Source organism: Mustela putorius, unplaced genomic scaffold, assembly GCF_011764305.1.
Source record: "Mustela putorius furo isolate JIRA1106 unplaced genomic scaffold, ASM1176430v1.1 tig00003923_pilon_pilon_pilon, whole genome shotgun sequence".
NCBI lineage: Eukaryota > Metazoa > Chordata > Mammalia > Carnivora > Mustelidae > Mustela > Mustela putorius.
The window spans coordinates 12,609,640-12,631,883 of NW_025422068.1; the positions used below are offsets into that span (position 1 = coordinate 12,609,640).

Genomic DNA, 22,244 nt, shown 5'->3' on the forward strand with positions numbered 1-22,244 from the left:
TCAATGCACAGAAATCAGTTGTATTTTTCTACACCAACAAAAGACAGAAGAAAGAGAAATTAAGGAGTCAATCCCATTTACAATTGCACCCCAAACCATAAGATATCTAGGAATAGACCTAACCAAAGAGGCACAGAATTTATGCTCAGAAAACTATAAAGTACTCATGAAATAAATTGAGGAAGACAAAAAGAAATGGAAAAATGTTCCATGCTCTTGGATTGGAAGAATAAATATTGTGAAAATGTCTATGCTACCTAAAGCAATCTACACATTTAATGCAATTCCTATCAAAGTACCATCCATATTTTTCAAAGAAATGGAACAAATAATTCTAAAATGTATATGGAACCAGAAAAGACCTTGAATAGCCAAAGGGATATTGAAAAAGAAAGACAAAGTTGGTGGCATCACAACTCCGGTCTTCAAGCTCTATTACAAAGCTGTCATCATCAAGACAGCATGGTCCTGGCACAAAAACAGACACATAGATCAATGGAACAGAATAGAGAGCCCAGAAATAGACCCTCAACTCTATGGTCAATTAATCTTCGATAAAGCAGGAAAGAATGTCTAATGGAAAAAAGACAGCCTCTTCAATAAATGGTGTTGGGAAAATTGGACAGCCACATGCAGAAAAATGAAATTGGACCATTTACTTACACCACACACAAAAATAGACTCAAATTGGACTAAGGACCTCGATGTGAGAAAGGAATCCATCAAAATCCTTGAGGAGAACACAGGCAGCAACCTCTTCGACCTCAGCCACAGCAACATCTTCCTAAAACTGCGCCAAAGGCAAGGGAAGCAAGGGCAAAAATGAACTATTGGGATTTTATCAAGAGTTTCATTTCTTTACACATAGCTTTCCAATTGTCCCCACACCATTTATTGAAGAGACTGTCTTTTTTCCACTGTATATTTTTTCCTGTTTTGTGAAAGATAATTTGACCATAGAGTTAAGGGTCCATATCTGGGCTCTCCACTCTGTTCCACTGGTCTATATTTCTGTTTCTGTGCCAGTATCTTGCTGTTTTGGTGACCACGGCCTTCTAGTAAAGCTTAAAATCAGGCAACGTGGTGCCCGTAGTTTTGTTTTTCTTTATCAACATTTCCTTAGCAATTTGGGGACTCTTCTGGTTCCATATAAATTTTAGGATTATTTGTTCCAGCTCTTTGAAAAATGCCAGTGGAATTTTGATCTGAATGGCATTGAAAGTAGAGATTGCTCTAGGCAGTATAGATATTTTAACAATGTTTATTCTTCTGATCCAAGAGCATGGAATGGTCTTCCATCTTTTTGTGTCTTCTTCAATTTCTTTCATGAGTTTCTCATGAAAGTTTCATGAGTAGTTCCTCAAGTACAGATCCTTTATGTCTTTGGTTAGGTTTATTCCCAGGTATCTTATGGTTCTTGGTGTTATAGTAAATTGAATTAATTCTCTAATTTCCCTTTCTGTATTGTTGTTGTTGTTGTTAAGGAAGCATTTTATTGTTCCTTCAGGTTTAGGAATTTTCACTGACAGAGAATCAGCACTTTCAGAAAACCTCCAGCATGGCCCTGCTTAGCTTCTGAATCTTGGTTTTCACAGACTTAGCATATTTCTCTCTGATACAGACAATCATTTCATGCATGACTGATGGATCAGTCTTAACTTCCAATTTGAAGACCTAGCCTTTATTTAGGAAGCTTTTCAGGGCCATTTTTAATTTATTAAGAGTGTCTTCATCTAAAGGAGATGCAGTGGTCACCGTGCACAGTACTTCTCCATGGTGGATTCTTATCATGGTCAAAAAGGCATAAATGACTCCAGCGGTATTGTCCAAGTGACCATACTTTATGAACACATTGATTGGGTTGGATGTGAGAGGAGAGAACGTCTCTTTTGTGCTTATGTCATTTAGGCTTTTCACTTTCACAGAACACTATTTATAGGGATTCATAATGGAAGCAGCAGCCATTTGGGGTTCTTTCAAGATTTGTTCTACTCTCAACAATCTTTCTCTACTTGTTCCAGTTTATTCTGTTTAGATGCAGTGGAATAAAGAGCAGTGGCATAGCAATGTTAGATGCCATATACCTGAACAGGTGGCTGCATGAGCTTGAAAAAATGGCCTGACTACAGTTGTACTAAAACATTGCACTTTCTGGGACCAGCCAGACACACCTGGGACAGCCATCTTCTCCAGGAGCCTGTACGTCAAACCCAAGTTAGAGGGAGAGATGAATGGGTACACACATGCATCCTCCCTTTCTGTATTTTCATTGTTAGTGTATAAGAAATCAACTGATTTCTGTACTTTGATTGTGTATCCTGCCACATTACTGAATTGCTGTATGAGTTCTAGTAGTTTGGGGGTGGAGTCTTTTGGGTTTTCCATATAAAGTACGAGGTTATCTCCAAAGAGAAAGAGTGACTTCTTCATTGCATATTTTAATAACTTTTATTTCTTTTTGTTGTCTAATTACTGTTGCTAGGACTTCTATGTTGAACAAGTGAGAGTGGGCATCCTTGACTTCTTGCTGATCCCGAAGGGAAGGCTGTCAGCTTTTCCTCATTGAGGATGTTATTTGCTGTGGGTTTTTCATAGATAGCTTTTATGAAGTTCAGGAATTTTCCCTCTATACTTTGAATCATATTAATCAGAAATGGATGCTGTATCTTGTCAAATGCTTTTCCTGCATCAATTGAGAGGACCATGTGGTTCTCTCTTCTCTTATTGATTTGTTCTATCACACTGATTGATTTGTGAATGCTCATCATTATTAGCAATCAGGGAGATTAAAATCAAAACCACATTAAGATATCACCTTACACGTTAGAATGACCAAAATAATCAAGACAGTAAACAACATGTGTTGGAGAGGATGTGGGGAAAGGGGAACCCTCTTCCACTGTTGGTGGCAATGCAATATGGTGCAGCCACTTTGGAAAACAGTGGCAGGTTCCTTAAGAAATTAAAAATAGAGCTTCCCTATGACCCTTCAATTGCACTATTGGGTATTTACCCTAAAGATACAGATATAGTGAAGAGAAGGACCATCTGTACCCCAATGTTCATAGCAGCAATGGTCACAGTCATCAAACTGTGGAAAGGTCCAAGATGCCCTTCAACAGATGAATGGATAAAGAAGATATGATCCATATATACTATGCAGTATTATGTCTCCAGCAGAAAGGATGAATATCCAAATTTTGTATCACCATGAACGGGACTGGAAGAGATTCTGCTGAGTGAGGTAAGTCAAGCAGAGAGCATCGATTATCATATGGTTTTGCTTATTTGTGGAATATAAGGAATAGCGTGGAGAACATGGGAAGATGGAGAGGAGAAGTACGTTGGGGGATATTGGAAGAAAAGTCCTGAGAGACTGTGGACTCTTAGAAACAAACTGAGGGGTTTGGAGGGGAGTCAGTGGGAGGTTGGGTGAGCCTGGTGGTGGGTATTAAGGAGGCCATGTATTGCATGGAGCACTGGGTGTGGTGCATAAACAATGAATTCTGGAACACTGAAAAGAAATTTAAAAAATTAAAAAATAAAAGTAATTAAAGAACAACAAAAAAAGAATCATGATTAATGTTTATAGCAGAAAAGTAATCTTAGCTGAAGGTAATTGGCTGCTAAGACTATCACTAAGCAAAGTCTCTATCTACAGCAAATTGCAGATGTTTAGGCAGCATCCTTAGAATATTTGCAGTGTATCCCAGGTCAAAGTCTATAGGTTCATCCAGCAGTCCAAAGACTACTTCTTTAATGGCCTCCTGTTTCCATTTAAAAGTTTGACATGGGTGATTGCATTTCATTTTACCTTTCACATTTCCACCTTTTGATCAAGATTGTTCTTGAAAAGCACTGCTGATCAACTACAAATTTATTTAGTCCTAGATTTCTGGGTGGACACATCCCAGAAAGTCATGTCACGTCTTGGCAGGGAATTTTATTCTCTCTATTATTTTAAGTAGTCACCCTTATTAGGGTTAGGACGCAGTTGTATAAAAAAAAGTAGTTAGAAAATAATTCTTAGTTTCTTCATCTGGGAATTTTATGAAGCCCTCTTGAGGTTCAGATAAATAAGTCTTATTTATTACTTCTGCATGTTGAGTGACCATAGTCTTGTTAGTTGTAGATGTTCTAGGTTTCAAAACCATCAGCTAATTGAGTATACCTTTTTTAGGAAGAAAATGAGCACAGCAATACTAATATTTCAAAAACCTCATGGACATTAAACAAACCCAACTAGGTAATTAGGAAATTGTTAAGAAAGTTGAATTATTGACTGTTCCCTTGGTGGTGCAGAAACTTTTTATCTTAATGAAGTCCCAAAAGTTCATTTTGCTTTTCTTTCACTTGGCTCTGGAGACATATCTTGAAGTAAGTTACTATGGTTGATGTGGAAGAAGTTACTGCCTATATTCTCCTCTAGGATTTTCATGCATTCCTGTCTCACAGTGAAGTCTTTCATCCATTTTGAGTTTATCTTTGTATATAGGGTAAGGAAATGAATCGTCAGATTTCATTCTTCTATATGTAGCTCTACAATTTTCCCAGCTCCACTTATTGAAGAGACTGTCTTTTTCTACTGGACATTTTTTCCTGCTTCGACAAAGATTAGTTAGTTGACCATAGAGTTGAGAGTCCATTTCTGGAGTCTCTATTCTATTCCATTGCTCTATGTGTCTGTTTTTGTGCCAATACCATGCTGTCTTGGTGACCACAGCTTTGTAATATAGCTCGAAGTCAGGCAATATGATGTCTCCAGCTTTGTTTTTCTTTTTCATCATTCCCTTGGTGATTCAGGATCTTTTAATGGTTCCACACAAATTTTAGGGTTGTTTGTTCCAGCTCCTTGAAATTTGTCAATGTGTTTTCATAGGGATGGCATTGAAAGTGTAAACTGCTCTGGTCAGGATAGACATTTTAACAATGTTCATTCTTCTAATCCATGAGTATGGAATATTTTTCCATCTTTTTGTGTCTTCCTCAATTTCTTTCATAAGTATTCTGTAGTTTCTATCATGTAGATATTTATCTCTTTAGTTAGGTTTATTCTTAGGTATCTTACAGTTTTTGTTGCTATCATGAATAGAATTGATTTCTTAATTTCTCTTTCTATAGTTACATTGTTAGTGTATGAAAAGCAACTAATTTATGTGCATTGATTTTTTGTATCCAGCCACATTGCTGAATTGCTGTATGAGTTCTAATAATATGGGGGGTGGAGTCTTTTAGAAGTATCCCATAGAATAGGAGAAGATATTTAGAAATTACATTACAGATCAAGGGCTGGTATTCAAGATAAAGAACTTTTCAAACTCAACACTCAAAAAAACTCATAATCCAGTCAAAAAATAGGCAGAAGACATGAACAGACACTTCTCCAAAAAAACCATACAAGTGGCTAAAGATACATGAAAAAAAAATTCAACTTCATTAGCCCTTAAGGAAACACAAATCAAAACCGCAATGAGATACCACCTTATACCAGTTAGGATGACAAAAATTAACAAAACAAGAAACAACAAATGTTGGCAAGGATGTGGGGAAGGGGAACCCTCTTACATTGTTGGTGGAAATGCAAGCTGATACAGCCACTCTGGAAAACAGTATGACAATTCCTCAGATGTTAAGAATAGAGCTACCCTACGACCCAGCAACCACTACTACTGCACTCCCAAAGATATATACAGTAAAAAGAAGAGGCAAGTGCACCCCAATGTTCATAGCAGCAATGTCCACACTAGTGAAACTGTAAAAGGAGCTGAGATGCCCTTCAGCAGATGAATGGATAAAAAAGATGTGGGACATACACACAATGGAATATTATTCAGCCATCAGAAATGATGAATACCCACCATTCGCATGGATATGGATGGAACTGGAGGGGATTAAGTTAAGTGAAGTAGGCCAAGCAGAGAAAGACAATTATATGGTTTCACTCATATGTGGAACATAAGCATAATGTGAAGGACCATAGGGGAAAGGAGCAATATCCAAAGAGGGAGAATTGGAGAAATCCAGAGAGGGGGATGAACCATGAGAGCTTATGGGCCCCAAGAAACAATATGGGGGTTTCAGGGGGAGGGGGTAACAGGGTGATGGGTACTGAGGAGGGCATGTGCTATATGAGCACTGGGTGTTATACTTATGAATCACTGAACACTACATCAAAAACTAATTATGTTCTATACTGTGGCTAACTGAATATAGTAAAAAAAATAAGGTACTCAATGTAGAAACATGTATAAAAAAGGGAAGGATAATCAATGTTAAAATTTCATTTTTTGAGTTGGTATCTCCACTTTGAAATAAATCAAGATGATTGATATTTACTAATTATACATTAAACATTCAAGTAATTTAACTTCTCTAAAAATGTTGAATTATTATCTTCTCAATAAATTTATCAGTGCAATAGAATAGAGCTAAGGAACTAAATAAACTTTACATCATTGTTTACCAAGAATTTAGATTAGGGGTAAAGTTATGGTCCAGTTCATTGGTTGATCAAAGACATTTCATCTCTTATAAGGAAAAGCTTCATAAGCTCTTCAGAAAGTCTTTTTTAAGAAAGTAATTTATTGTTTTTTCTTTGACAAGTCAGCAAGGTCAGTATTTTTATATTTATAACAAGATGTAGTGTACAGTAAAAAATGGAGTCATTGCTGACAATTTTTTTTAACCAAGTGTTCACTTAGACTAATACAGTTATGTCTAGGAAAAGTTGAAACAAAGTATGGGACATCCTGCTTGTAATATTTAACCCAATAGGCAACACCTATAGGTTAATATGCAGTGGCATCTGGGACCAAAGAGAAATTAGGAAAGATCAAGCAGTCTCTGACTTTATGAAAAGTTTCAAAGTTTTTGATGACAGGATCCTAATAGAGAAATTTTTGCTTTTATAATAGACTGGGAAGAATGGATAAGAACATTGTCTCTTGACATGAGAGATGAGAAATAAAAAATTAAGAAGCAGTAAGATAAGGGTGTACAGATCTGCTCCAGTCATTGTGGGAAAGCTGTTTTCTTTAGCTGTCATTTACTCCATTCCTGGAATTTCTCACTTTTGGGTCATGCAGTAAAGTCTTGGTGTTTTCTTTAGGTGCAATATGTTAATCTAAGAACATATTTCTTTGAATATGGTGGCACAAAAATTGATTAATTGCATATGATAAAGGTCTTTCTAACAAGATTAAAGAGACTTTCTTGAGGTATTTTTTTCTACTAGATGAAGTCCCAGGTTGTAAACTGTTATGTATAAGTTTTTTGTTTGTTTTTATTTCTCAGCAGCATGCTGTGAAATTTGTTCTACCAAAACATGGTTATTTTTAATTAAAGGGCTTTATAATATTAAGGTATATCTAATGTTATCATCTCCAGATCAGAGAAGCAGAATTACGTTTTTGGACATCCTGTTACCAAGAGAAAAGATTCTTACTGAACTTATGCAAATACATATATAGTCACAAAAAATAAATTTAACAGTTTTCACTGCAACTCTTCAAACATGGATATCACAAGAAAAAGAAAGAATTACAAAATATTAAATTCGTGGTTTTTGTGTGCTAAGCCTTTGAAAATGAAATGACATCTGTTCATTCATCCAATTAATAATTTTTTTTTTTTTTTTTTTTTTTTTTTTTTAAAGATTTTATTTATTTATTTGACAGAGAGAAATCACAAGTAGATGGAGAGGCAGGCAGAGAGAGAGAGAGAAGCAGGCTCCCTGCTGAGCAGAGAGCCCGATGCGGGACTCGACCCCAGGACCCTGAGATCATGACCTGAGCCGAAGGCAGCGGCCTAACCCACTGAGCCACCCAGGCGCCCCCAATTAATAATTTTTAACACATTCTATACCAGGAAATTTTCTTGGGACTTGAGATGAATCAGGGAACAAAATCAAAATGCTTGTCCTTGTGTATGTGATGCATAAAATCTAATATAATTGAATAAGCTTAAAGTTATAATAAAAATGAACTAAATAATATGAAATGTCAAAATTGATCATATAGGTATTTATTTATTGCCTTTACATTCTTATGTAATACTGCAAACTAAAGTATTATAACAGAAACAGAAATTTTAAATATTTTCTTGAACTTTGAACCTCTGAACTTTTGAAGGAAACACCCAGTGGGATATTTGGCAACTGATTGACAAGGACATGGTAAGCATATTGGTTTAATAAGATGTACCACCACCATACTTCCAACTGAAAAACAATGAAAAATGCCTCTGGTTTTAGCTAATTATAGACTTCATAATTCACCTGTTGTTCTATTAAATAACATTTCAATACGATAAAATTAACCATTATTACAACCATCCTAGCTCATATATATCACTTCTCTATGTTGGGTCCATTATCAAAGGAACGAGACTGAGACAAAGTGAAAGTTATGCAAAGTCTTATTCTAGGCCAAGCATTAGAAGTTAGACTGACTGGCCAGGGGAACGAGGTTGAGACAAAGTGAAAGTTACTTAAAGATTTATTCTATGCCAAGCATTAGAAGTCAGATTGACTGACCAGGGCTGCCTCCGAAGAGAGCGATCCCCCCTTGGTCTTACAGGCTAGTTTTATAGGGCACAACCGCAGACCTTTACATATGTGACTTTGGCTGATTGCATGTTTCCACCTATCTGGCCTTGTTTTAGATGTGTATTTTAGTAATAGTTACCTGGAACTGATATAAACAAAATGGCCTTGTTTTAGGTGTATGTTTTAGCAACAGTTACCTGAACTGATATCAATAACTGTTGAGGCATTTATTAAACAACAAAATGTCTACCTAGGCAACATGGAGTCACTATGTCTAAGTAGGCCCAGGCAGGCCCTAGGGGTTTAACAGGTTTTAATGTGGAATCGACCCCAACACTGTATAGTCAGGATTTCATTTTTCAAACACTTTGTACGCACATTGTTATCAGACTTCATTTACCAGAATTTCACTTCATCCAAGTTAATCTAACTTTGCAAGTATGTACTGTCACTTTCTAGACAACAGAGGTCTGAATTCTCTTCTCTAAACTAAATAATTGTCTAAATATTTTCCTTTTCTGGTCACTCTTAAATTCCCAAAACTTTCCTGGATATTTATTCAGTAAAGCATTTACTAAAGTATGTAAGAAGTAGACTTTATATTACTGACCACTACATTTTTTATATTGTATAAATATGCTTTTAAATATTTACTATATAAATTAAATATGCAAAGCAAGGGTCAGTTTATGTAATGTCCATATCCTTCACTTGTAGAAAGACCCCAGAGGGGTCTTACCAAATTTCAACAAGGACCATTAGGTCCTTGTTAGACCAGCCCAGCTGGAATCCAACAAAAAATTAATGGATTTTTTTCAGCATGTTACTCCAGAAGGACTTTTTTCCCTAGGTCACTCAGGATTAACATGCTGGGAGCTGTTTATTGTGCCACGTGCTTTTTTCTTTCTTTTTAAAAAATATTTTATTTATTTGTTGCTTCTTTCCTTTCTATCAATTAATAACAAGATTTGGCATAAAAACGCAAGACCAAAAATCAGAAGACATGGTTCTGGAACTCCCATTTCCCACCTGCTTGAGAGAGGTGGTGATGTGCTCTAAACATCAGTTTCTTCATCTACCATGAGGTTAATTCCTTCTCCAAATACTTCTTAGAATTTTGAAACAATTGGGCACCTGTGTGGCTCAGTGGGTTAAGCCTCTGCCTTTGGCCCAGGTCATGATCTCAGGGTCCTGGGTCAAGCCCACATTGGACTCTCTGCTCAGCAGGGAGTCTGCTTTGCCATCTCTCTCTGCCTGCTGCCCTTCCTACTTATGATTTCTCTTTTTGTGTCAAATAAATAGAATCTTAAAAAAAAGAATTTTCTGATGATCAAAATCGGATAATTCAGTGAGTATGCTTTGGAAAATGGGGACATTGATTTCTCTTCATCTTTGCTCACAATTTAGAACAGTACCTGACATCTTGTGAGAATACTATTGATACTTATGAATAATTTAAATTTATAACTTTCATTCCTCTTTCTGAGAAGTTGAAGAAAGAGGAAACACTGATGATCACAAGTTATCTTATAGGATAAGTTGGTACAGTTATTGGGAAAAAATTCCTGGTCATTTCTTGTAAAATAGGACCAGTTTTATGAGTGAGGAGAAGGGATACTGACAATATATATTATGTGATGTCTAGAATGTTTAAAACATTAAGTACAGCATACAAGAGAGAAGTGCATATGTCAGATGTAGTGATACTGATAAATTACAACAAAATGAACGCTTCAATGCAATCTCCACTGAGGTGGGAAATAGACCTTTAACAACACCAAAGAGTCCTCTTCTTTCTTACCCCAGTCATTAACTCTTATAGCATTTCTAGGAACTCATATAAATGCACATCCTTTACCAGTTGTTTTTCAATACTTCTGAAATATTTGTCAAAGTCTGTTTTTTTAAATATTTTTATTTATTTATTTGACAGACGGAGATTACAAGCAGGCAGAGAGGCAGGAAGACAGAGAGAGGAAGGGAAGCATGCTTCCCTCTGAGCAGAGAGCCTGATACGGGGCTCAATCCCAGGACTCTTGGATCATGACCTGATCTGAAGACAGAGACTTTAACCCACTGAGCCACCCAGATGCCCCCAAAGTCTGTGTTAAATGCCTTTCTTAAATGTGCAAATGATTCACCCAGGTCCTGGCAGGATTCTGAGGGAATAAGACACACAAATATCCAAAGTACAGGGGAAATGGGAACTGTGAAATGAAAGATTGTGAGAAGGGAAAGACCAGGAGAGATACTAACAAAGGCAAGAAGAAGGAAAAAAAAAAAAAAAGGAAGTATCAATGTATAGACTCAAGGTAATTAAAAGGGAATGAAACTGAACTGAAGCATTAGTATATTTCTTCAAAGAATCCTAGTCAATTTCTTCACTTGGAGATTTATCTATCCAAGCAATTCCTCTATTTCTTTTTTGTTTAATTTCTGGATATGATCAAGTTATTAGGAGCATTCCAAGGTAAAACAAACCTTAAAAAGCTATTGATAAGCATGTTTTACTTGCATCAACATCAATGGAGAAAACATTTTCACCTCTATGTTGACATTAGATTAACACGAGTTTAAGTAATCATTTAATAGTTTTTGTCAACTATAAAACCTCTAAAACATGGACCCAACATTTTCTAAGCTTTTTATTAATAGAGAAAATAGACAACAGATGAATCACAGCTTCTTTTTTATTTGTCGTGTTTTAGAACCATTCATTCAGTAAAAGTTAAAAATAGATAAATTGATGAAGACAGTTCTATCAGAGTAGCTTTTGTTTAGTTAACAGTCTATCAAAAATTGGCTTCTAGCCAAACACCACAGTTAGCCAAAAACTAATTAGAATCAGAGATATTTGTCTACCAGTATAGCACATCAAGAAGTTGAGAATGGAGGAATTGACCAAGAGAAGTAACTTAGCTAGTGAAATTTCTCAATTTATTCATTCTATATTTATCTATACCATATTATTAGTACATAAAAAAGGTTCCATTCAAAGCCCCCTCCCTAACCAAGCCTACAGACAAAACTCACAGGTGCTTATAATTGCCCCTCTGTTTTTTTTCTAGGTAGTGGTGCTCAACATTCTTAGAAAATAGGCCACAAGACACATTCTCTAGCTGGACCACAACCCACATCCTGTATGAGCCCTGGGCAGAGCCTCTCAGAAAACCTGCCACCTCCTGTTCTACCAGGTCAAGAGTCAACTCCCTAACCACTCATCTTTGCACATAGGGGCAATCCTCCCACATCTTCAAACCCTTAAAAGGCTCAGCCTGACATAAACTTGGGGCCAACATCTCACCTGATGTCTGGTCCCTCTCCTCCTCCTGGGAAAGTGAATAAACTCTCTCTCCCTTATGGCTCTATTCTTTGTGCAATTCTTTGTCACCCACATTACCAGGCCACCTTAACATTTTGGTGGCCCTATACATGAGGACTGGATACTGCTTACCATCTCAACCAGATCTCTTTGTCAATTAATATTGGGTGAGTCAAAATTTTCATTTTTAAGAGGGCTCTGTGAGATTTTGAGCATTAGGAATTATCACTGGTTGTTTGCTGATTCCCCATGGCAGGTTCTTGATTCCCCAAGCCCCAGTACTGGGCTCAGTCAACAATCGATGTATCAACCATTGGAGGGATGCCTCTTCTGGTTCTTTCCACAGTCTTGGGACCATCAATCCCTTTCCCTCACAAGAATCCTTGAGTTTGAGTGATACCCTTTTCTCTTGTGCTTGGTACTGGTCAGTGTTTCATCTTCTTCTTGGGATGCTGGGTCAGGATGTCTCCCTCCATGATTTTTCCCTTTGTTCCAGCCTTCAAAACCTTCTTTCTCCTATTCCTAAATTTTCAGATGGGGAATACCTTGTCTAGCCTTCCTAAGGACTCCCCTCTGGGGTTGTTTCCCTAAAAATATCAAAAAACTCCAACTGGAACAAGATACTTGGCTCAAATATCTATTTTCTACTGTAATACAGCATAGCCCAATATAAATTAGATGACTAGGAGATCTGGCTATGGAATGGCTCTCTTAGTCAAAATACTCTTCTCCAACTGAGTTTATATTTTCATTGCCTTAGAAAATGATGTGAGGGGGGCGCCTGGGTGGCTCAGTGGGTTAAGGCCTCTGCCTTCGGCTCAGGTCATGATCCCAGAGTCTTGGGATCGAGCCCCGCATCGGGCTCTCTGCTCAGCAGGGAGCCTGCTTCCTCCTCTCTCTCTGCCTGCCTCTCTGCCTACTTGTGATCTCTGTCTGTCAAATAAATAAATAAAATCTTAAAAAAAAAAAAAAAAAAAAAAAAAAAAAAAAAAAAAAGAAAATGATGTGAGGTTCCTATGTGAAAGCTTTCTTTGAATTTGATCATCATCCTGACCTTTAAGTTGCTTTCCCTATGCTCTTTCTATTACCCCCAAAAGACACCTCTCTCTCCCCCATTCTTCTGACTCAGACTTCAGCCCTGCTGAACAACTTCTGCCTTTCCACTTGCCTATAGTCAATCCTCCCTTGGAAATTCTGTGTTCTCTCACTTCTTCTCTTTCCATTAAGACATGTCAGAGCCCCCATTACCCTCAAGCCCTTGCCTCAACATCCTGATATTTCTCCCATTCATGCTTCTTATGGCCACTTTTACAAATTCCCCGATGTTCCTGCCACCCAATTCCATCTTTATGAGGTGCCTGGATCAGAGGCATTGTTCAAGTCCATATTCCTTTCTCCATGACAGATCTTTATCATATATAATCTAAACTTGGCTCTTTCCCTCAACTAAGCAATTTGAGTATCTCATCCTTTCTTATGATTTATCCTGGAGAGACCTCTATGTTATGCTCTCCACCTGTATCAGACCAGAAGAAAAGACCAGAATTTTGTCCAAGGCTACTGAATATGCTGATGATATGAACTTCAGACAACTTGCACAATATGCTCCCAGCAAATCAATGGCTCCCTTAGCTGAGCCCAGTTGGAATTATCAGCTCTCCTCAAGAACAAGGTCAAAGATGACCACATGGTCGCTCACCTTATGGAAGGTATGAAAGGAGAAGCTTCTAAACAGGTCAGTTATGAAAGGTTAAAGAAGATTGTCCAGAGATGAGATGAAAACCCTGCCCTTATTCTCACTTACCTGACTGAGGCTGTATAAAAATTCACCATCTTGATCCTAACTCTTACAAAGGAAAATCTATCCTGGCTATGCTTTTCATCTACCAGTAAGCTCCAGACATTAGAAAAAAAAATGAAACAAAACACAACTTCAGAAACTATATAAAGGCCCTCAAACTCCTTAATCTGGACTACTAGACCCATCCTTCAAGGTTTTTCACAGAAGAGAGGAGGATATCAAAGGAAAAAGAGACAAAAGTATCAAAAAATGATCTCATTCTTATTCTATCCTTACTATTGTCCATAATATAGCTATTCAGGAAAAATATTATCCTACTAGCTCAACCTGAACATTCCACAAGCCCCCTCTGAGAGCTTGTTACAACTACAGTAAACCAGGTCACTGGTCTAAACAATATCCCAATAAAAACCATTACTTGAAACCACTTTCCCCTCCTGTAAGCAAGTTGGCCACTGAAAGAGTGACCAAAGTTGGGGGAGAACCACCCAAAACCTGTCTTTGGGGCCCAAACAAGGAGCATCAGCCATATCCCTGGTGGCAGATCTCTTGGGACTTCTCTAAGACTGGTACTCATACATCTCAGGATTGGCAAAGGCTCCCACACATGTCATTTCCATCTCCATGGCTGAAACCAGGGTAAGTCTCTATTAACACTGGAACAATCTACAGCACTTTACCAGAAGTTTCCAGACATTCTTTTTCCCCCTCCACATGTGTCAGGATTTACTGTGTTCTTTCTCAACCTCCAGTTACCCCGCTTTTCTCATGTGCCCTGGGAGATCAAATCTTTAGCCATTCTTTTCTTGTTTGGCCATGCTGTCTTGTCCCTTTCCTTGGATGACTAGGGATGTCCCCATCAAGACTAGGTACTCACCTTCATCTTCACCCTGTCCATCCCCAATCCCAATTCTTCAGACTCCTTACTGAACCAACAAACCTTGTTTCCACTTCACTCTCTCCAGGTAAGACTTTGGTTCCCACACCCATGTGAGATATCTCAGAATCAGTTAAGATTGCTCATCTTACCCCCATTACTATATGCCTTAAGGGTTCAACTTATTTCCTTTCAAAACTGTAATATCCTCTTAAAGCTGAGTCCTTGTGAGATTTATAACCTCTTGTTTCCAAATCTTTTGCATTAAAATTAAAACCTACTAATTCTCCTTACAATACTCCACTCCTTCCATTCAAAAAGCTAGATGATTTTTTAGACTAGTTTAGGATCTCATAATTATCAATGAGGCATTTGTCCCCACCCACCTCATTATTTCCAGTTCATACACCCTTCTCCACCATTCAACCCTACACCATGTACTTCACGGTCTTAAATCTTAAAGATGGATTTTTCACTATTTCCATCTCCCAAGAATCCCAAGATCTTTCCACCTTCACCTGGGCTGACCCTGACACCTGATGCTCTCCACAGTTAACTTGTAGTGTTTGACCATAAGGTTTTAGAGATAGCCCCCATTTCTTTGAACAAGCTTTGACCTAAGATCTCTCTAATCTCTCTCTTTCCCAAATATTACCCTTTTCTAATACATAGATGCCTCTGTAGCCTCTCTTTTCCCACTTCTATTTCTGGCTTCATCACACTCCTAACCTTCCTAAACAACAAAGGTTATAGATTGTCCTTTTCCAAATCTCAACTTAATCAGCAATCTTTCACATGTCTGGGAAGCCCTGGCTTTTAGAACAAAGCAGTCTGCTACCAGAATGTCATGCTCCTGTCTCCTTTGCAGCTAGGTAGGGAGAGCTCTATGACCCTATTCAGCAGGAACTATTTACAGAATAATGACTTTCCCCCATTTTCCCAATCAAGAATAATTTCAAATAGAGAGGAGGGAATAAAAGGAATCTATTCAAAGTCCCTTACCTGACCAAGTGTGCAGACAAAACTCACAGTTGTAAGTAATTGATCCTAATTATTTTTGTTTGTTTGTTTTTCTAGGTCATAGGACCCCACATTCTCAGAAAATAGACCACAAGACATATTCTCTAGCTGGACCACATCCCACATCCTGGACAAGCCCCAGACAGAGCCCTTAGAAAAACTTGCCTCCTCCTGCTCTACCTGGCTAAAAAGTCAAACCCCTCCCCACTCCTAACCCCATGAACACAACAGAAACCCTCTCAAATCCTTCAGAAACCTTTAAAAAGCCCAGCCTGACAGAAACTCCTGGCTGACATCCCTCTTAGATGATATAATATAATATATATCTATATATATAGATATATATGTAATATGATATAATATATCATAAATATATAAATCATATAATAATATGATATAATAATATATCATATGATATAATATATATATAGCCAAGAGTTTCTGTCAGGCTGGGCTTTTTTGATTTGAGAGGGTTTCTGTTGTGTTCATGGGGGGTAGTTCTGGGGAGGGGTTTGGCTTTTAGCCAGGTAGAGCAGGAGGAGGCAGGTTTTTCTAAGGACTCTGTCTGGGGCTTGTCCAGGATGTGGGATGTGGTATATATATGTATATATGTGTGTGTATATATATATGTATATACACACACACACACATACACACACACACACCACATATATCCATATGTGATACATATGTCACATATATCACATATGATATTCATTCTCCTCTCTTGGAGAGTGAATAAATTCTGTTCTGCTTGTGGTTTTACTCTTTGAAGAATTTTTGTCATCCACATCACAGGCCACCCTAGCAGTGCATTAATGCAAGTTTTTAAAGTTTTTAGCCATGTTTCTATCTGAATGACAGAAGTCAGATTTTATTCAACTAGTAAATGTCTATCGATTTCCAGGAACATAAAAAACTCTATGTGAATAAATGCATGATAACTACCCATAGTTTAATTTCAGTAGTTAGAGAATACAAATATTCATAAAAGATGACTAAGAATACAGAAACCAAAATACAATTAAATTATTTTCATAAAATTTTCCTAAATAAAGCTGCTACATTACCATTAGAAAATATTTAATTTATATGAATGTTTGACATTAAATACTCAAGGATATGGTGACTGCTCCTTCAATTTCTGTTCAAAAATTGATCAATAATATAGATGCAAAAGACACATAAACATGTGTAACATAAAAATATTTATTCAGTACTCTTAAAGGGGGCATTTGCTCCGTTTGGGATTATTTACGGTGTTACTTGAAGAGAAGGAGCAAAGTTTTGGAAAAAGTTTTCTGGAAAAAGTTTTACAGTGAATCCAGACTAGAGAATTGGCCAATTATGATACTTGTAGTCTTTGCTTATTGTTCCTATGTAGTTTTTGCAAAGATATGATTTTACCTATTGATAATTCAGGATTACAAAAATCACAGTGAATATTTCTCCAGAATCAAAAGCATATTTTATGGAATAAGTGTGTGCCAGTGGCTACAACACAAATGATGTGTGTATCTGGCCCCCTCTAGTATTTCCTGTACAAATCCAGCACTCTCATTGTTCAAGAGGAGGATCATCTTCCCAGCATTTTATTAGAGCTGTGGCCACATCTTTATTCCTCAAAATGTATATGAGTGGGCTGACCATTGAGGTGAGGATGGTATAGAAGGTGGATACAAACTTGTCTTTCTCTGGTGTGTGGTAAGAATGAGGCAGCACATTTGTGTAGAAGGCTGCACCATAGGAAATTCTCACCACCAAAATATGGGAGGAAGATTTAGCAAAGGCTTTATGCTGGCCTTCAGCAGAGTTCATCCAATGGACGGTAAGCAAGATGCATTTATAGGAAATAGAGATGATGGATATAGGGATGAGCAGAATTAGCACACAGCAGGCATACATCAGAGTCTCACAGAGTGATGTATCAAGACATGACATTTTTAGTACTGGTGGAATCTCACAGAAAAAGTGATTAATTTCTCGGGAAATTAATCAGTAGGGGAAACTCATGGTGAAGGGGGTCAGCATGAATCCATCTAAGGAGCTACCAACCCAGAAGCCTACCACCATGGACAAACAAATCCTGCAGTTCATGAGGAGAGGATATCCCAGGGGTTTGCACACAGCCAGGTACCGGCCAAAAGCCATGAGGCCTAGCAAGAAAAATTCACCTCCAATTAGGGTTAGGTAGAGGAAGATCTGAAGTATGTCCCAAAAAGAAGATGATCTTTTTCTTCGATAGAAGATCTTGCAGCATTTGGGAAGAGTTATACAAATGTAAACTGTGTCCATGAAAGCTGGCTGAGTAAAAAGTACATGGGTGTATGGAGGTGATAGTCCACATGGATGAGCAGAATCATGATCACATTGGTTGTTACAGCCACCAAAAAAAAAAAAAAAAGAAAGAAAATGGAGAAGACCACTGCAAAGGTAAGCCTGGGAATGCAGGATGTGTGATGAGGCCCAAGAGGATAAAGGTGGTATTTTGGAGAATGCCCTTCATGCTCATGCCACATGGTAGCTCCTGGGGCTCCAAAGGCAAAATGTTGCTATGATAATTAATAATTGATACTTGGGCAGGGCCAACTATGGATAATATGTCAGAAGCAGCATGGGATAAAGGAAAGAATATAGAATTCAGAATAATTTTGACTCAAAATGGATGAAGGACCTCAATGTGCGAAATGAATCCATCAAAATCCTTGAGGAGAACACAGGCAGCAACCTCTTCGACCTCTGCTGCAGCAACATCTTCCTAGGAACAACACAAAAGGCAAGGGAAGCAAGGGAAAAAATGAACTATTGGGATTTCATCAAGATCAAAAGCTTTTGCACAGCAAAGGAAACAGTTAACAAAATCAAAAGACAACTGACAGAATGGGAGAAGATATTTGCAAACGACATATCAGATAAAGGACTAGTGTCCAGAATCTATAAAGAACTTAGCAAACTCAACACCCAAAGAACAAATAATCCAATCAAGAAATGGGCAGAGGACATGAACAGACATTTCTGCAATGAAGACATCCAGATGGCCAACAGACACATGAAAAAGTGCTCCATATCACTCGGCATCAGGGAAATACAAATCAAAACCACAATGAGATATCACCTCACACCAGTCAGAATGGCTAAAATCAACAAGTCAGGAAATGACAGATGCTGGCGAGGATGCGGAGAAAGGGGAACCCTCCTCCACTGTTGGTGGGAATGCAAGCTGGTGCAGCCACTCTGGAAAACAGCATGGAGGTTCCTCAAAATGTTGAAAATAGGACTGCCCTATGACCCAGCAATTGCACTATTGGGTATTTACCCTAAAGATACAAACATAGTGATCCAAAGGGGCACGTGCACCTGAATGTTTATAGCAGCAATGTCCACAATAGCCAAACTATGGAAAGAATCTAGATGTCCATCAACAGATGAATGGATCAAGAAGATGTGGTATATATACACAATGGAATACTATGCAGCCATCAAAAGAAATGAAATCTTGCCATTTGCGACAACATGGATGGAACTAGAGCGTATCATGCTTAGCGAAATAAGTCAAGCAGAGAAAGACAACTATCATATGATCTCCCTGATATGAGGAAGTGGTGATGCAACATGGGGGCTTAAGTGGGTAGGAGAAGAATAAATGAAACAAGATGGGATTGGGAGGGAGACAAACCATAAGTGACTCGTAATCTCACAAAACAAACTGAGGGTTGCTGGGGGGAGGGGGTTTGGGAGAAGGGGGTGGTATTATGGACACTGGGGAGGGTATGTGCCTTGGTGAGTGCTGTGAAGTGTGTAAACCTGGTGATTCACAGACCTGTACCCTGGGGATAAAAATAAATGTTTATAAAAATAAATAAATAAATAAATTAATTAATTAATTAATAAAAAAAAAGAATTCAGAATAATTTTGAATTGTAGTTTCAATATTGGTATAATTATGGTCTATGTGATATTAGACAGATAAACTATAACACTTTCATTATCTGTGAAAGGTAATCATAGGTCTATATCTCTGTGGGCTGGGCATGAAATATAAATACAATAGTTTATACAAAACCACTTTCAAAATTTGCTTTATTTTATTCTGAACCGTCTTCTTTAAATTCTTTATAAGCTTATTAATTTAGAATAAATATTTCCTGAGGTCGGTAACTGCACCTTCCCCTCCATATTGCTTTGCAAAAAAAAAAAAAAAAAATTCAAGGGTTGATTGAATTTAAGTTTTTCTCTGTAGTGAAGATTATTACATTATTAAGATCATACATTGACACACACTTGTGATTTCATAAATTGATAGAAAATAAAGATGGACCCAATAAATCTAGATGAATTTAGTATTGGGTGCTGCTGCTTATTATTTTTTTTGATAAATCATTATTATTATTATTATTATTATTATTACTTTTGAGGGAGATAGGGAGAGGGAAGGATAGGCAGAGGGAAAGAGAAAATCCCAAGCAGGTTCCACATCCAGCACAGAGCTCAATGTGGGGTTCGATTTCACAACCCTGAGATCATGCTCTGAGCTGAAATTAAGAGTTGAATGCATCCACTGAGCCACCCAGGTGCCCTGGGGCATCTGTTATTACTAAACAGCTTTTTGAATGGTTGGGACATTAGGGATTAACAGGGCAGAGCTACTAACTTAAACTGAGGATCAGCGTCAGTTGGGCTATGGTGAGATGTGCTGCCAAAGAAGTTCACCTTTTTAGGCATAGGTAACTTTAAACAGTTGGATCCCTTTTTCTCATGGGATAACTTGGGATGAGGAATCTCTAATGAGGATAGTCATGAACTATATTCCACAAGGAGGGTTTTGAGTTCATCATCATGGCGGTCCTTTTGGTTGCTATTGTCGAGTAGTATATAAAAATTTTGTACTAAATATGGGCTCATATTATTCTATGGTGACCGAAGCCTTTCTTAAATTACTGGTTAGCCAAAACATTAACATATTTTTTTTTCTGATAGGGTGGAATTCTGAATCTATTAAAATGTTATATTATCCTAGGAATCTATTGCTATTTTACTTTTTCATTCCTTAACATTTATTTTTGTACTGTGTTACTGATCCTTCATGTTTATAAGTAAAGGTAATTCCAGATGGCAAAATGATTTCTGAATTTAAAGGGCAAAAGAAACAATACTATTAAAACTCCCTTGAACTACTTCTCATACTTTTTATTTTTGAGGAAGTTATATGAGTATTTTTTGGATATGTTCATGGATATTGAGGAATGAGTTTATTATTATTATCATATTTTGTTTTTCCTCTTGTATTTCAGTGACAGACTTACTGAAGTTTATTTCTATAAAATGTATTGGCCGTCAATACTATAAATATACCCTGATTTTTTGTTTACATAATAATGAAATTTGTAATCTGTGAAGAATTGAAAAAGAATAATTATCCCTTTATGTGAGAATAAAATGAACCAGGGCAATAGATTTATTTTTCTAAGTGTTCATCAAAAATGGATTTATATTATGAGTAATATTCTAAACAAATAAGTAAGATCCAGAGGGGGGAAATAAAATCAATTTTGTGTTAACCTACATTTATTACACCTTATCAGTTAAGCAGGATAAAAACAAGTGCTTGGATAGTTAATAAACAATACCTGGTATTTACCCCAAAGATAGAGATGTAGTGAAAAGAAGGACCATATGTACTCCAAAGTTCAAAGCAACAATGTCCACAACAGGCAAACTGTGGAAAGAGACAAGATGCCCTTCAACAGGCAAATGGATAAAGAAGATGTGGTCCATATATACAATGGAATATTACTCAGCCATCAGATAGGATGAATACCCAACTTTTGCATCCACATGAGTGGGACTGGAAGAGATTATGCTGAATAAAATAAGTCAATTATCATTGGTTTCACTTACTTGTGGAACATAGGAAATGACATGGAGGACATTAGGGGAAGGGAAGGAAAAGTGAAGAGGGTATTGGAGGGGGAGATGGAGCATGAGAGACTGTGGACTCTGAGAAACAATATGAGGGTTTTAGAGGGCAGAGATTGGGGGGATGGGTGAGCTTGGTGGTGGGTATTAGGGAGGGCACACAGTGGCTGGAACATGGTGTTATATGTAAACAATGAATCTTGGAACACTACATCAAAAACTAATGATGTATTTTATGGTGACTAACATAACATAATTAAAAAATAAACAATACTGGATATCAACTGTAACTCTCAGAAAATTTGATGAAAGTCAACTACTTCTGCCTTCTTTAATATGCAGAAGATTTTCTTGTGACATGCACAGGTCTCACTCATATACAAAGAGACAGAATTTAAGATATTACAGCTGAAATTGTGTTTATAGGGTTTTGCAGTGAAAATTGTCTATGAAAATAAATTACTTTTGAATCAAAATATGGGCCACATAATTTATTTTATATGAACACTCAGATTGGACTCTACAGAGTATTGACAGGGGTAAATCATTCTTCTTCTTCCTCTTCTTCTTCTTCTTTTTCTTCTTCTTCTTCTTATTAATTGAAATTAACCCCCATATAGTAAGTCACTCTTATTGCCTCAAATCTTCTTGATTAGGGAATGAAAAATTTTCAAACATTTTAAAAAAGATTTTACTCATTTATTTGAGAGATAGAGAAAGAGAAAGTGACCACAGAGGGAGAGTGAGAGGGTGGAGCAGATGC

At 37.3% G+C, this 22,244-nt stretch overlaps 2 pseudogenes; both read right to left on the reverse strand.

Annotated features, from left to right (window-relative positions):
• Positions 1 to 1,542: 1,542 nt before the first annotated feature.
• On the reverse strand, positions 1,543 to 2,184 carry LOC101692732 (annotated as a pseudogene).
• A 6,674-nt stretch (positions 2,185 to 8,858) lies between these two features.
• On the reverse strand, positions 8,859 to 18,077 carry LOC101693032 (annotated as a pseudogene).
• Between the last annotated feature and the right edge of the window lie 4,167 nt (positions 18,078 to 22,244).